Source organism: Sorex araneus, chromosome 5 (genome assembly GCF_027595985.1).
Source record: "Sorex araneus isolate mSorAra2 chromosome 5, mSorAra2.pri, whole genome shotgun sequence".
NCBI classification, from domain to species: Eukaryota; Metazoa; Chordata; class Mammalia; order Eulipotyphla; family Soricidae; genus Sorex; species Sorex araneus.
The window spans coordinates 119,686,057-119,698,566 of NC_073306.1; positions in this window are offsets into that span (position 1 = coordinate 119,686,057).

Consider the following 12,510-nt stretch of genomic DNA (forward strand, 5'->3'; position numbering starts at 1 on the left):
GTCTTAGAAAATCTATCTCCTTTCTGAGCTGGTTTAGTCTGTTACTCTGAATGGATCGATTCGTCCTCTCTGAAATCTGTCTTGGTGGGCCTCTGAGGAAACCTTGGGCCTGTCTTTTTTTTTTTTTCTTTTCAGGTCACACCCGGTGATGCACAGGGGTTACTCCTGGTTCTACACTCAGGAATTACTCCTGGAGGTGCTGGGGGACCATATGGGATGCTGGGAATCGAACCCGGGTTGGCCGCGTGCAAGACAAATGCCCTACCCGCTGTGCTATCGCTCCAGCCCCTGTCTTCTTTCTTGAAAACTGCCATGATCCTCTAAAGCCAGTACTAATTGTCTTTCTTGGAAATCGGGCAGCCCTCTCCTCCCGATCCTTCTCCTTCAACACCTACCAATATGTCCTCTATACCAGAGTGATTTTTCTTGATTAAATACTAAATTACGAATCAACCCAAATGTCCAAGGACAGATGAGTAGATGAGTAAATTATCTACTTCATTAAATTATCTAATGAAGGTGTGCTATATGTACACAATGGAGTTCTTTGTAGCCAGAAGAAATGAAATCATATAATTTACTGAAACGTGGATGCAACTAGAGGTTATGTTGCGTGAAGTAAGTCTGAAGAAGGATAAATACCGGACTATCTTCCGTGGCATAAGGAATAATGTAGTAGGGTATCAATAAGGTGTAAAGGTGGGCAGAAACCTAGACTACAGAGATGGAAAGGTCAAGGAAGGAAAGAAATGGAGGGGGAGGAAGAAGGGGTGGTCTGGAGGTAATGGGAACAAAGTGGAGGGGGCTTGGACACATTAGTGTTGTAGCGCAGTATCTGTATCTAAACCACTAGAGCCAATATCTCTGTAAACTTGACACCCAAACTACTGTAGAATTGTAGCACTGTTGTTCCATTGCTCATCGATTTGCTTGAGCAGGCACCAGTAACGTCTCCATTGTGAGACTTGTTGTTACTGTTTTTGGCATATTGAATACTCCATGGGGAGCTTGCCAGGCTCTGCCGTGTGGGCGGGATACTCTCCGTAGCTTGCCGGGCTCTCTGAGAGGGACAGAGGAAACCCAGGTCGGCCAGGTGCAAGGCAAACGCCCTACCCGTGCTGTGCTATTGCTCCAGTTTTAACAGTAGTTAAAAATGTGTTGTCAAGGAGGTGAACTGGGAGTGCCGAAGGGAATAGAGGACATTGATGGAGGGATGCTGATACTGGGTGGGACTGGAGTTAGCGTATGCTTGAAATTCTATTGTTGGCAGCTTTTAAATCACAGTGGCTAAAGAAAAGCATTTTTTTAAATGATGGCCAGAGAGATGGCTCAATAGACTGGAGCACATATTTTGCCTGTGGGAGCCTCCCACAAACAGCTGGAAGCAACCCCCACCTTTAGCACTGGGGTGGGATGGAAAGACTAGGACAATTGGATAGGAGAAAATTGCCTGCCACAGAGGCAGGAGAGGCGTCAGGAGGGAAATGGGGGACCCTGTGGAGGCTAGTGGACACTAACGAAGGGATTGGTGTTAGAACAATGTACACTTGAAACTCAGTCATGAATATCTTTGGAACTGTAATTCATGGTGATTCAATAAATTTTTTAAAAAATAAAAATTAGGGGGCTGGAGCAATAGTACAGTGAGTAGGGCATTTGCCTTGCATGCAACTGATCCAGGTTTGATCCCTGGCATCTCATATGGTCTCCTGAGAACCACCAGGAGTAATCCCTGAGCATTTCTGGGTTTGGCCCTCCCCCCAAATTAAATTTTTTCTCAAATATGTACATATATACATAATATGTATATATATGTGTGGATATATATACATATATATGAAGAAATCCTTATAGAAGCAGACTGGTGGGTGGGTGAGAGGCAAATAGGTTCGGAGGAACATTGGTCAAGGGAAGTGGACACTGGCTGAAGAGCTTGGTGTTGAAACACTGTATTCCTGAAACCCAATAATGAATAACTTTGTAATTTCATAGTGACTAATTTTTTTAAAAAGCCTAAAAAAAAAGAATTGATCTTCCATACAGCCCAGCAGCTCTGATCCTTGGCATCTTACCCAAAAACACAAAAATGTTAATTTGAAAAGATATATGCACACCAATGTTCATTGCAGATCTTCGTTTACAGTAGCCAAGATCTGGAAATAACCCAAGTGCCTAACAGCATATGAGTGGATACATTGTGATACACTGGAATACTACTCAACCATAGGAAAAGATAAAATTTTTCTCTGGGTGCCACCAATGAGCTATGTCTTCTGGCATTTGTCCTTCTCCCTCTTGGTGGACTAGAAATTATATGAAGTCATTAGCGGAGAGTCTTGAACACTTTGGTGAGGCATGGTAATTATGTATATTAAGATCATAAACATGGGGTGCCTGAGAGATAGTACAGCAGGCAGGGCCTTGCCTTGCACACACCTGACCCAGGTTCAATCCCCAGCACCTGTGTGGTCCCCATCTGGATTAATCCCTGAGCAGAGACAGCCAGGAGTAAGCCCTGAGCATCATCAGTGTGGTCCCCAAACAAAAAAAGACTAAACAACAAGAAAAAGATCATAAACACTAATACTACTTATCAACATATTCCTAAGATATAATGATATAAACAAGAAAATAAAAAATAAAAAACTACTTTTAAGAAAAGAAAAAGATGAAATCTTGCATTATGCTATGACTTGAATGGGACTGGAAGGCATTGTGTTCAGTGAAATAGAGGGCAAAGGACGAATGCTGAATGATCTCATTCCTCTGTGGAGTATAAAGGAACAAAGTAAGGGAATAGACAAAGGCAAATAAAAACAAACCCTGAGATACTCCTACATCATTGTGTCTGCAAACAGTGTTGGAGGAGGGATGAGAAAGGGACCTGGGACAATGGGGGAGGTGTGTTGGCACTCCAGTGATGGGTGTGGTGTGGTAACATTGTATACCAACACTATTGTAAATCATGATATCAAAATGGAATTTTTTTAAAAAAACTAAGATTTTTCAGGAAATCGTAGTTTCCCATTCCTTATTTAGGAACAAGAATGTCTTTTCTACCTTTTTTTTTCTTTTTGGGTCACACCCGGCGATGCACAGGGGTTACTCCTGGCTTATGTACTCAGGAATTACTCCTGGCGGTGCTCAGGGAACCATATGGGATGCTGGGAATTGAACCCAGGCTGGCCGCGTGCAAGGCAAATGCCCTACCCCAAGTGCTATTGCTCCAGCCCTAGTCTTTTCTACATCTTTATCAAAACTTGATACTGTCAGATGCTTTCCCCCCAAAACACTGAATTGGTATTTCACTGCAGTTTTGATTTGCATTTTCCTGATTACTACCTCGGGTATTTCTTGGTCATTCATATTTCTTCTGTGAATTTCTTGTTCATTATAGACTCTGAAATCTTCTGCTTTGTCAGCCCAAAGCCGGGCTGAGACTTCCTCTGGGGATGACTTATCTTTTCCCTTTCTTCATGGCCTCTTCTGAGTCACAGCAGCTCAGTTTTGAATGCTGATCTGTAACTTCTTTTCATTCTTTAAATTTGTATAATAGCTAATTGCATGTGTCCACTTGAGAGGTCTAGAGTGCTCAGTTACTTCTTTGCATGTGATTCTAAGTGTGTAAGTGTTTCTGGAGGAGACAAGCATTTGGATTGATGAACTGTGTGAAACAGCTCACCCGTCTCGGTAGGCGTGGCCCTGCCTAGTCAAGGCCAGAGGAGAACAAAGTCGGGGAAAAGTAGAATGTGCTTTCTTTGCCTGTCTAAGCTGGGACATTGTTCTTCTCTTGCCTCTGTTTTTTTTTTTTTGGTTTTGTGTTTCGAGTTATACTTGCTTAGGGACTACTTCCTGTGCAGTGCTCAAAGGCTGCCCTTGGGGGATACTTGAGCTGGAACTTAGGCCTTGTATATGCGAAGTGTGCACTCAGGCAGTTGGCTTTATTCCTGGCCCTGGTTTTATTTTAATTGTGTATTTATTATTTATTGTTTGCTATTGTTGTGGGGGCCACACCTTATAGTGTTTTAGGGACCCTGGAGTCCTTGGTGGGCCAACCACGCAATAACAGGATCAGACTCAGGACTTTGCATATGCAAGGCTCTGCCTAGCCACAGCCCAGGCCCTTTCCTGACTTTTGGACACAAACTAGGACTGGAACTTTTCTCAGTTTTCCAGGGTCTCCAATCTGCTGACTTAAGATCTAGGGTCTCTATAACCACATGAGGGAATTCCTTGTCATCTCTCTGAACATAAGTATGTAGGAGATATATGTATATTCCTAGAAAATACACAATGGTATATGTATATTCCTAGAATATACAGTCTTATTTTTCTAGAAAACCAAAACCAATCCCATTTGTGATTTTTTTTATCTTGTTCAAGGAATATTTCCCAACTTCGAGGTCCTCAAAATAGTCTTCTTTAGTTACTCTTATAGATTTTAATATTTTGATTTTCAAACTTAGGTCTTTAACACAACTGAAAGGTTATTTTTGTATTGGCTATGAGGTAGGATTTCAATTCTACGTTTTCCCAAAATAAATCACCAATTGTTTGATATAATTTTAAAAGCAGTCCCTCCATGTTCATTTCCTAGGGTTATCACAACAAAGCACTGCAAATTGGTGACTTAAAACAACAGAAATGTATTCTCTCATAGCAGAGAAGGCCATGTCCAATATCAAGGTGTCAGCGGTGTTGGATTCTTCTGGAGTCTCTGAGAGAGTAAATGTCCTGGACCTTCCTCCCAGCTCCTGGGGTGCTGGAAGTCCATGACTTTCCTTAATTTGTAGCCACATTTTTTAGTCTCTGCCTGCATCTTTATGTGGCCTTCTTCATGTCTCTGTGTATCTTCACCTCTTCTTAGAAGTGTACCAGTCAAGGTTTTAGAGCTCAGTCTAAATCCAGGATGAATTCATCTAAGACCTCTGATTAATTGTGTCTACAAAGACACTATTTTCAACTAAAGTCATATTCTAAGTTTCTAGTGGATATATATACATATATATACATATATATATTGAGAGAGAGTGGGGAGAGAATTTCTATATTTCTATTCAACCCATAACCCCATCCTTTTCTTTTAAAAAAATTATTTATTTATTTAAACTTTTTGTGAGGGCCACACCCAATGATGCTCAGGGCTTTACTCCTGTCCCTGCACTCAGAATTTACTCCTGGCGGTGCTTGGGGGATGATATGGAATGCCAGGGATCAAATCCAGGTCGACCATGTGCAAGGCAAACACCCTACTCATTGTGCTATCTCTCTGGTCCCATCCTTTTCTATTCTATTACAAATGTCATTTCTGATGTATTAAGTATATGTGAGTTTATGTGAATGTAGATTGATCATTATAAAATGAAGTGTTTGATGGAATAGTTATATATATACTTTTTTTCTTGAGATGATCTTAACTACATATTCACAACCGTTCTACGAGATAAGTATTATTCACATCACTCAAACTCGGGTTGAGGATGTAGCTCAGTGGTAGTACACTTGCCTTGCATGTGTGAGATCTTGAGTTTGGTTCATGGAACCACCAGATAAATTAAAAAATAGGGGCTGGAGAGATAATACAGCAGATAGTGCACTTGTTTTGCACATGAGTTCAATCCTTAGCATCGATATGGTCCCCTAAACACTCTAGAATGATTCCTGAGTGCAGGGCCAAAAGTAACCCCTGAGCATGGCCAGATGCAGCCCCCAAACCAAAATAATCATAATCATAATCATAATAAAATCACCCATATTATAGAAGGTATACCTGACAGCATTTGTTACATTATGATGAGATAACAAACAACCCCAAAATCTCAGTGGCTTATAATCAACTTTTCTTGTCACTATACCTCAATAGCTGGGGGCAGTGGTGGAGGCTTGGCTTTTCACTCAGGAATCCAGACTGAGTCATATGACTTGCCTCATGGTGGATATGCCACCCCAGGGATAGAGATAAAAGTCTTTATGTGTGAGACCCTGAGTTTGATCTCCGACAGTGTTAAATAAAAAGCTAGAGTGCAAGAGTAATTTCTTTTAATTTATTTCATTTATTTAAGGATTTGAGGGGGAGTGGTTAAGCCAGACTCAGTGGTGTTCAGGGGCTATTCCTGCTTATTTGCTCAGGAGTGACCCCTGGCAGTCTGCAAAGGACCATATGGGGTACAAAGGATCAAACCGGGGCCAGCTGCATGCAAGGCAAGCCCCTTATCTCCGGTACTATTTCTCAAGCTGTTGAGAGTAAGATTTCACTGGAACATGCCCTGGCAGTCAGGCTTCTGCTTAGAACTGGTGGTCATCTCTTAGACTTAAAATCATTGGCCAAAATAAGTCACGTGGTCATGCCTGACAGTGCTGGGAAGGGCACTCCTTTTGGAGGGTACTCACGTCACATGGCAACCAGTTAGAATGTTTCATCTACGGGGAAGTGGGAGAGCAAGTTTAGGAGATTAATATTAGCTTTAATCTAGTATCTAATAATGCCCAAGAGTAAGCAAGTAGGCGGGACATTCTTCAAAGCCTCAGGGCACTCCAAGGCTCTCTGTTCCCAGAAATTCCAAATAGAGATACTGTATTTACTTATCTTGTTGGTTTTTATGTTGTGGGGTCTTACCTAGAGGTGTTCCTTGTAGTGGTGAGGCTCAAACCTGGATCTGCTGCCTGCAAAACTGTGGCCCACTGAACCAATTAAAAAAATATTTATGTTTGTTTTGGGGACACACCTGGCTGTGCTCAAGGCTTACTCTTATCTCTGCTGTGCCCAAGTTTCAGATCCCGAACTGTGAAGAGACCAAGTCCACACACGATAATGCAAAAGCAAAGGAACTTTATTCCAGCCCGAGCCCAGCCTGAGCCAGCGCTAGCTCAAGCTCGGGCCCAAGTCGCATCCAACACAGTGGAGTCTTGACAAGGACCCCGACTCAAAATCACAAGCAGTTTATGTAGGGTTCAGAGTTAAGAAGAAATTTATATACTGGTCTATTTTTAGCATTAGCCCTATTACAATGGTGGTCAGCAATTAGGCAATGGTTAGTAACAGTTTCTATGGAGGGTGCAGTGACCCTTCATGACCGGCCAGACCCAACTGCCCAATTCCTTATCTTGGCAAATTACTCAACTGGGAGTTTACCAGTAGCTGCAAGTCCTGCTCTGGGGAAACAGAAACTGAGGCTAGCAGAGACTTAATGTTAGCTTCAGCTTGTCATGGCATCAGTTTCACCCACACATTTGTACTCAGAGACCACTCCTGGCGGGTGCAAGGGACCATAGGGAGTGCCAGGAATCCAACCCGGGTTGGCCACGTGCCAGGCAAACACCCTTTCCACTGTACTATTGCTTTGTTCCCCTGTTTTATTTTTAATATTTGGGGTTCTCCCAAGCTGTGCTCAAGGAGCTTGGGGGCTATTCTTTTTTTTTTCCTTTCTTTTTTTTTTTTTTAAATTTTTTATTGAGTCACCATGTGGAAAGTTACAAAGTTTTCAGGTTTAAATCTCAGTTATACAATGCTCGAATACCCATCCCTTCACCAGTGCTCATATTCCACCACCAAGAATCCCAGTATAGTTCCACCCCACTGGGGGCTATTCTTGATGAGACCTGACCAAGTTGTGGGGATACGTGAATGCCAAGGCCCAGTGATGGACTGCTGCTTGAACCCAGGAGATTGGGTTCCACCAGGGCCTCACCCATCCATATGGGGCGGCCTCCAAAGCTGCATCTGTCAGTGCTCAGGGAGCTAAGAGGTGCTGGGGATCAGACTCAGGTCCTTTTGCAAGCAAGACATGTGCCTTCTGACCCCTTTAGGGCTTCTGAATGTTAATTCCTGCAACTTGGAGTGCCCATCTGCTGCTGTGTGTGCTCAGCTCTCTATTTATTTAGATTTGAGTGCTATAGTCAGTGATCTCAGGGTTCACTTCTGGCTCATGGATCACTCCTGGTGGTGCTGGGGCCATATGCAATGCCAAAGCTGGAACCAGGGTTGGCTATATGCAAGGCAAGTGCCTTAACCCTAGTATTATCTCTCTGGCCCCTTAACTCATTCTTTAACCTGCATTTTAGTTTCACTTTTTTTTTTTTTTTGCGAGCTTCTCTTTTTGGAACTATTATTTCTGCCATTATGATTGTTATTTTGGCAGTGCTGGGACTCAAACCCAGGTCTTCACACATGCAAGGCAAGTGCTCTCCCTTGCACTATATACTTGGGCTCCTTTCCTTAGAATTAATCGCTTCCGTGTACTCCCATCACTCTTTATAAATAGATGATACTCTGGGCTCATTGTCTTGTCCCCTCTGCTCTCAGGGATTGCAGTGTTTCCTAAGTGCTGGCAGTATTGGGGGATAAACAGAGTCAGGGGACCTGAGTCGTGGGGCAGGGGGACGTGCTCTTGGGGCAAACGCTTGGCCTACTTTCCCATCCCTGGAAAGTTAGCTCAGCACCTGGTGCTCAGCAGGTCAGGTCCTCGTGACTCACTCCCTAAATCTTCATCACCTTCACATCCAGGCACTGGGCTGGGATGTGTGTGTTAAGGTGGGGGGGGAGAGGTGGTGGAGTGGGGTGACAGAGGAGAAGGAGGTGGGAATTAACTTCTGCCTGCAGATAATCCTTCCCTTCTCCTGCTCCAGGAAAAAGACAAGTAAAAGACATCCTCTTCAGTGGGCTGGGCAAGTCCTTACCCATCAGATGGAGAGTGGGGAGGCCCCCCCGGGAGCAGGGCAGGGAGGGAGGAACTGTTGGAAAGAGAAGAGAAAAAAGAACTGGACGCTGAAAGATTTGATAACTTGCCCAGGTGGTTCGCTTGAAGCTCTCTCAACTTCCATTTTCTCAGGCAGATCTTACTCTTCTCTTTAAGTTGTTGCAAAAATACCTAGGAGAATACTGGAAACCTTTAGGGATGCCGTCTGGAAGTCACACAGATGTGTAATGACTTTCCCATCTCGGCTATCGGGCTCTGGAAGCCTCTGTGCCTCCAGGAGCCAGTGCGCTCATCTATAAAATGGGGATAATAATTAGAGCCACTTCCTAGGGTGAGGAAATTGCTTCAGTCAAGTGCTGAGCCCAGTGCTCAATACTATTACCGAGTTGTGCAATGTCATTTATGAACGTTCAAAGTAGAGAGACAGAGTGTAACTTTTCCTTGAACTGGTCACTGTTTATTGTCTGTTTTGTTTGTTCCTATAGGGGCTACCCTGGCAGTGCTCAGCCCTTCCTGGATTGTGCTTGGTTGCTTCTTTTCAATTTCTTTTTGATTTTGTTTTGTTTAGGGGCCACACCTGACGGTATTCAGGGCTCACTCCTGACTCTGAACTCAGAGATGCTCCTCATGGTTCTCAGGGGATTGAACCCAGGTCAGTCGTCGCAGGACAAGTTCTTTACTCACAGTACTATCTCTTCGGTCCCATTTTTCATTTTTATGTTTTGGTTGGTTTCTCCTTTTAATCAAGTATGGGGTGTGACTCAGAGGAATGAGGAAGCAGTTCATGAGGTGACAGCACAGAGAACCCAGTTTTTGCAGACTTGGGGGAGAGAAAAGAGTGCTGAGCAGATATTTCCCAAAGATCAGAGGTCCTGGGCCAGAGAGATGGCCCTATAGGCTTGAGTGCAACTTTGCATCAGAATGTCTGGGTTGGTCTCCAGCACCACGTGGACCCCTGGGCATTGCCAGGAGAGACCTTGGAGCACAGAGCTTGGAGTAGCCCCCTGGCACCATCGGATGTAGTCTCAAAACAAAACAAAACAAATCAGAGCTCCTTGTGCCCTCTCCCTATACTTGATTTCTTCTTGTTCCCTCCTGCTAATCCAAGGCAGCTTTTATGCTAATAGGAGAACCATGGCTGATGGCATTGATCTTGGAAGTGTGCAATGCGAACTAATCTCAGGTGTCCTTCATGACCTCTCTCCCAGATGCAGAATCCCAAGTTAGATGGGACTTGGACATTATTATATTTCACAGATGAAAAAACAACTCAAAGTAAGGAAGGGATTTTTATCCCGGACAGAGGCACGACTTGACCCTGTAGCTCCGACTCCCACCCCCTCCCCACCCAGCAGGCACTCCATTTCCTTCATGGAGGGTTTTGCTTTTTCGAAGCTCTTTCCAGTGATCCGAGTTATGCCCTGGATGTCCAGCCCCTGGAGCGGAGGGGACTTTCACTTCCCTTACTTCCACAAATTTGTAGACAGTAGGTTTGGCCCTAGGGTGGTCCAGATGTTTAGGGAAATAGAGAAATTAGACATGGAACCTTCACTCTGAGAGTGTGGTTTAGAGGCTTCTGGAATTTTTGGTTTTGTTCATTAGACCTAAAGGATAAAGAAATCAAATCCCCTTCAGCCTGGCCATGCTTCAGATGTTTGCAGCCAGCACCACCACCCCCATCCCTCAGCCCTTCTCCTGGAAATTAGCGTTATTCACTGTTCATGCCACCCAGACCCCAGCAGGCTGCTGTGCTCCAGCGACAGTGCCGCCCTCAGAGAGCTGGGCCCAGCCCTGTGCCCTGCCGCCTCACTGTCAGCCCCCCAGGGCAGCCCAGAGCTGACACAAGTGGGGTTTCTGTGATACCATAGAGCACATTTGCTTACCCCTCTTCCTATTTTCATTCCCTCCCTTCCTTCCTTTCTTTATTTTTTTCTTCCAGTCACAATGCATTAGTGAGTTTGAGTTAACTCAAATCTTTATTTTCAGCAAAATAGCTGAAAAGAATTCGTATGAATTCTTTCTAACCTTTCCTTCGGATACTTGGTCACTTGAAACTGCACTGTCTGAAGCGGTAGCCCCCAGCCCTTATGACAGCTTACATTTAACATTGGAAATGAAGAGCTTGACAGGCTAGACTGCAAATTTTGCATGTGGGAGGCCTGGGTTTAACCCATGGAACTATATATGGTGCCCCGAGCTCTTTCAAGAGTAGTTCCAAAGCAACAACCAGAAGTAGCTCTTGAGCAGTTGCAAGAATGAAGGAAGGAGGGGCTGGAGCAATAGCACAGCAGGTAGGGCATTTGCCTTGCACTCGGCCGACCCGGGTTTGATTCCCAGCATCCCATACGGTCCCCTGAGCACCGCCAGGAGTAATTCCTGAGTGCAGAGCCAGGAATAACCCCTGTGCATCGCTGGGTGTGACCCAAAAGGGCAAAAAAAAAAAAAAAAATGAAGGAAGGAAGGAAAAAGAGAAAAGAGGAAAGGGAAGGGAAGGAAAATAAAGGAAAAAGAGGAAGAGACAGGAAAAGGGAAGAAGAAAAAGGAAGAGAGAGATAAAGAAAAAAGAAAAGGAAGAAGCCTGGGAGATAGCACAAGGGGTTGAGGGTACATGCCTTGTATGTGCAGAATCCCAGCTTGGTCCCTGACCCCACGGTCCTCCACCCCCAGCACTACCAGGTATAGTCCCAGATGGCCCTAGCCACTACTATATGTGGCCCTAGAGCACCACTGGGACAGCTGGGGTGGCCCCTGGCACTGCAGGACCTGAGCAGTGCCATATCTTGAAACATCAGGCCCATATGCCTGTTATCACTGGGAGTGGCTCCCAGGCTTCCTGAGCTGAGATTTCCTTAGAACAAAGTAAATAAATAAATAAACAAACAAATAAATAAATAAATAAAAGTTAAAATTGTAGTTTCTAAGTTGCAGAGGCCCCTTTTTTTTTGCTTTTTGGGTCACACTCGCCAGGGTTATTCCTGGCGGTGCTCAGGGGACCATATGGGTTGCTGGGAATCGAACCTGGAACCGCGTGCAAGGCAAACGCCCTACCTGCTGTGCTATCACTCCAGCCCCAAAGAGGCCTCATTTTAAGTGCTCAGCTGCCATAGGTTTGGAACATTCCCACCATTACAGAAAGTTCTGTGTGCTTGCTCTGGCTTGGCAAGAGTTTACATTTTTACATTTTGCGGGGGCTCGGAGGTGTGTGTGTGTGTGTGTGTGTGTGTGTGTGTGCTGGTGTGCTGCTGCACCTGCTGATGCTCAGGGCCTCCTCCCAGCTTGGTCAGCACTCAGGGGTCCCTCTGGCAGATCTTGTGAGAGCATGCAGTACTTGAAGTGGAGGCTCGTCCGCTCCAGCCCAGTAGAGTTCCCCGCCCTGCATTTGTTCTGTGCAGTACCATCTTGTTAGTTCCCACTCAGGCCCCAGGGCTAGTGAAATCTCTTGGAAATTAACTTTGGTTTTCCGAGGAGGAGCAGCGTTTGCAGGCCCTCTGGACTCTGACTTGCACGTGGTGAGAGCTGTAGATTTGATTAGAGTCTCATGTCTTCCTCTCATCGAAAGCCACTGATAAACAGGCCTGCGGCACAGAAGGCTCTGCCTCTGAGCCTTGGCGCATGGCAGTGGCCCCCACCCCATGCGCAGTCATGCCATTCAGATAGCTTTTTCTTTCTGGGGGTGCTGAGATCAAACCCAGGATCCCACACATGGAAGAAAAACTTTCTACACTGAGATACTTCCCTGGCCTACACCTTTCTTAATTACCTTTCACTTTATTGTGGGCTGTGGATACCACATTTCCGGGGGGGGGGCTGCCAA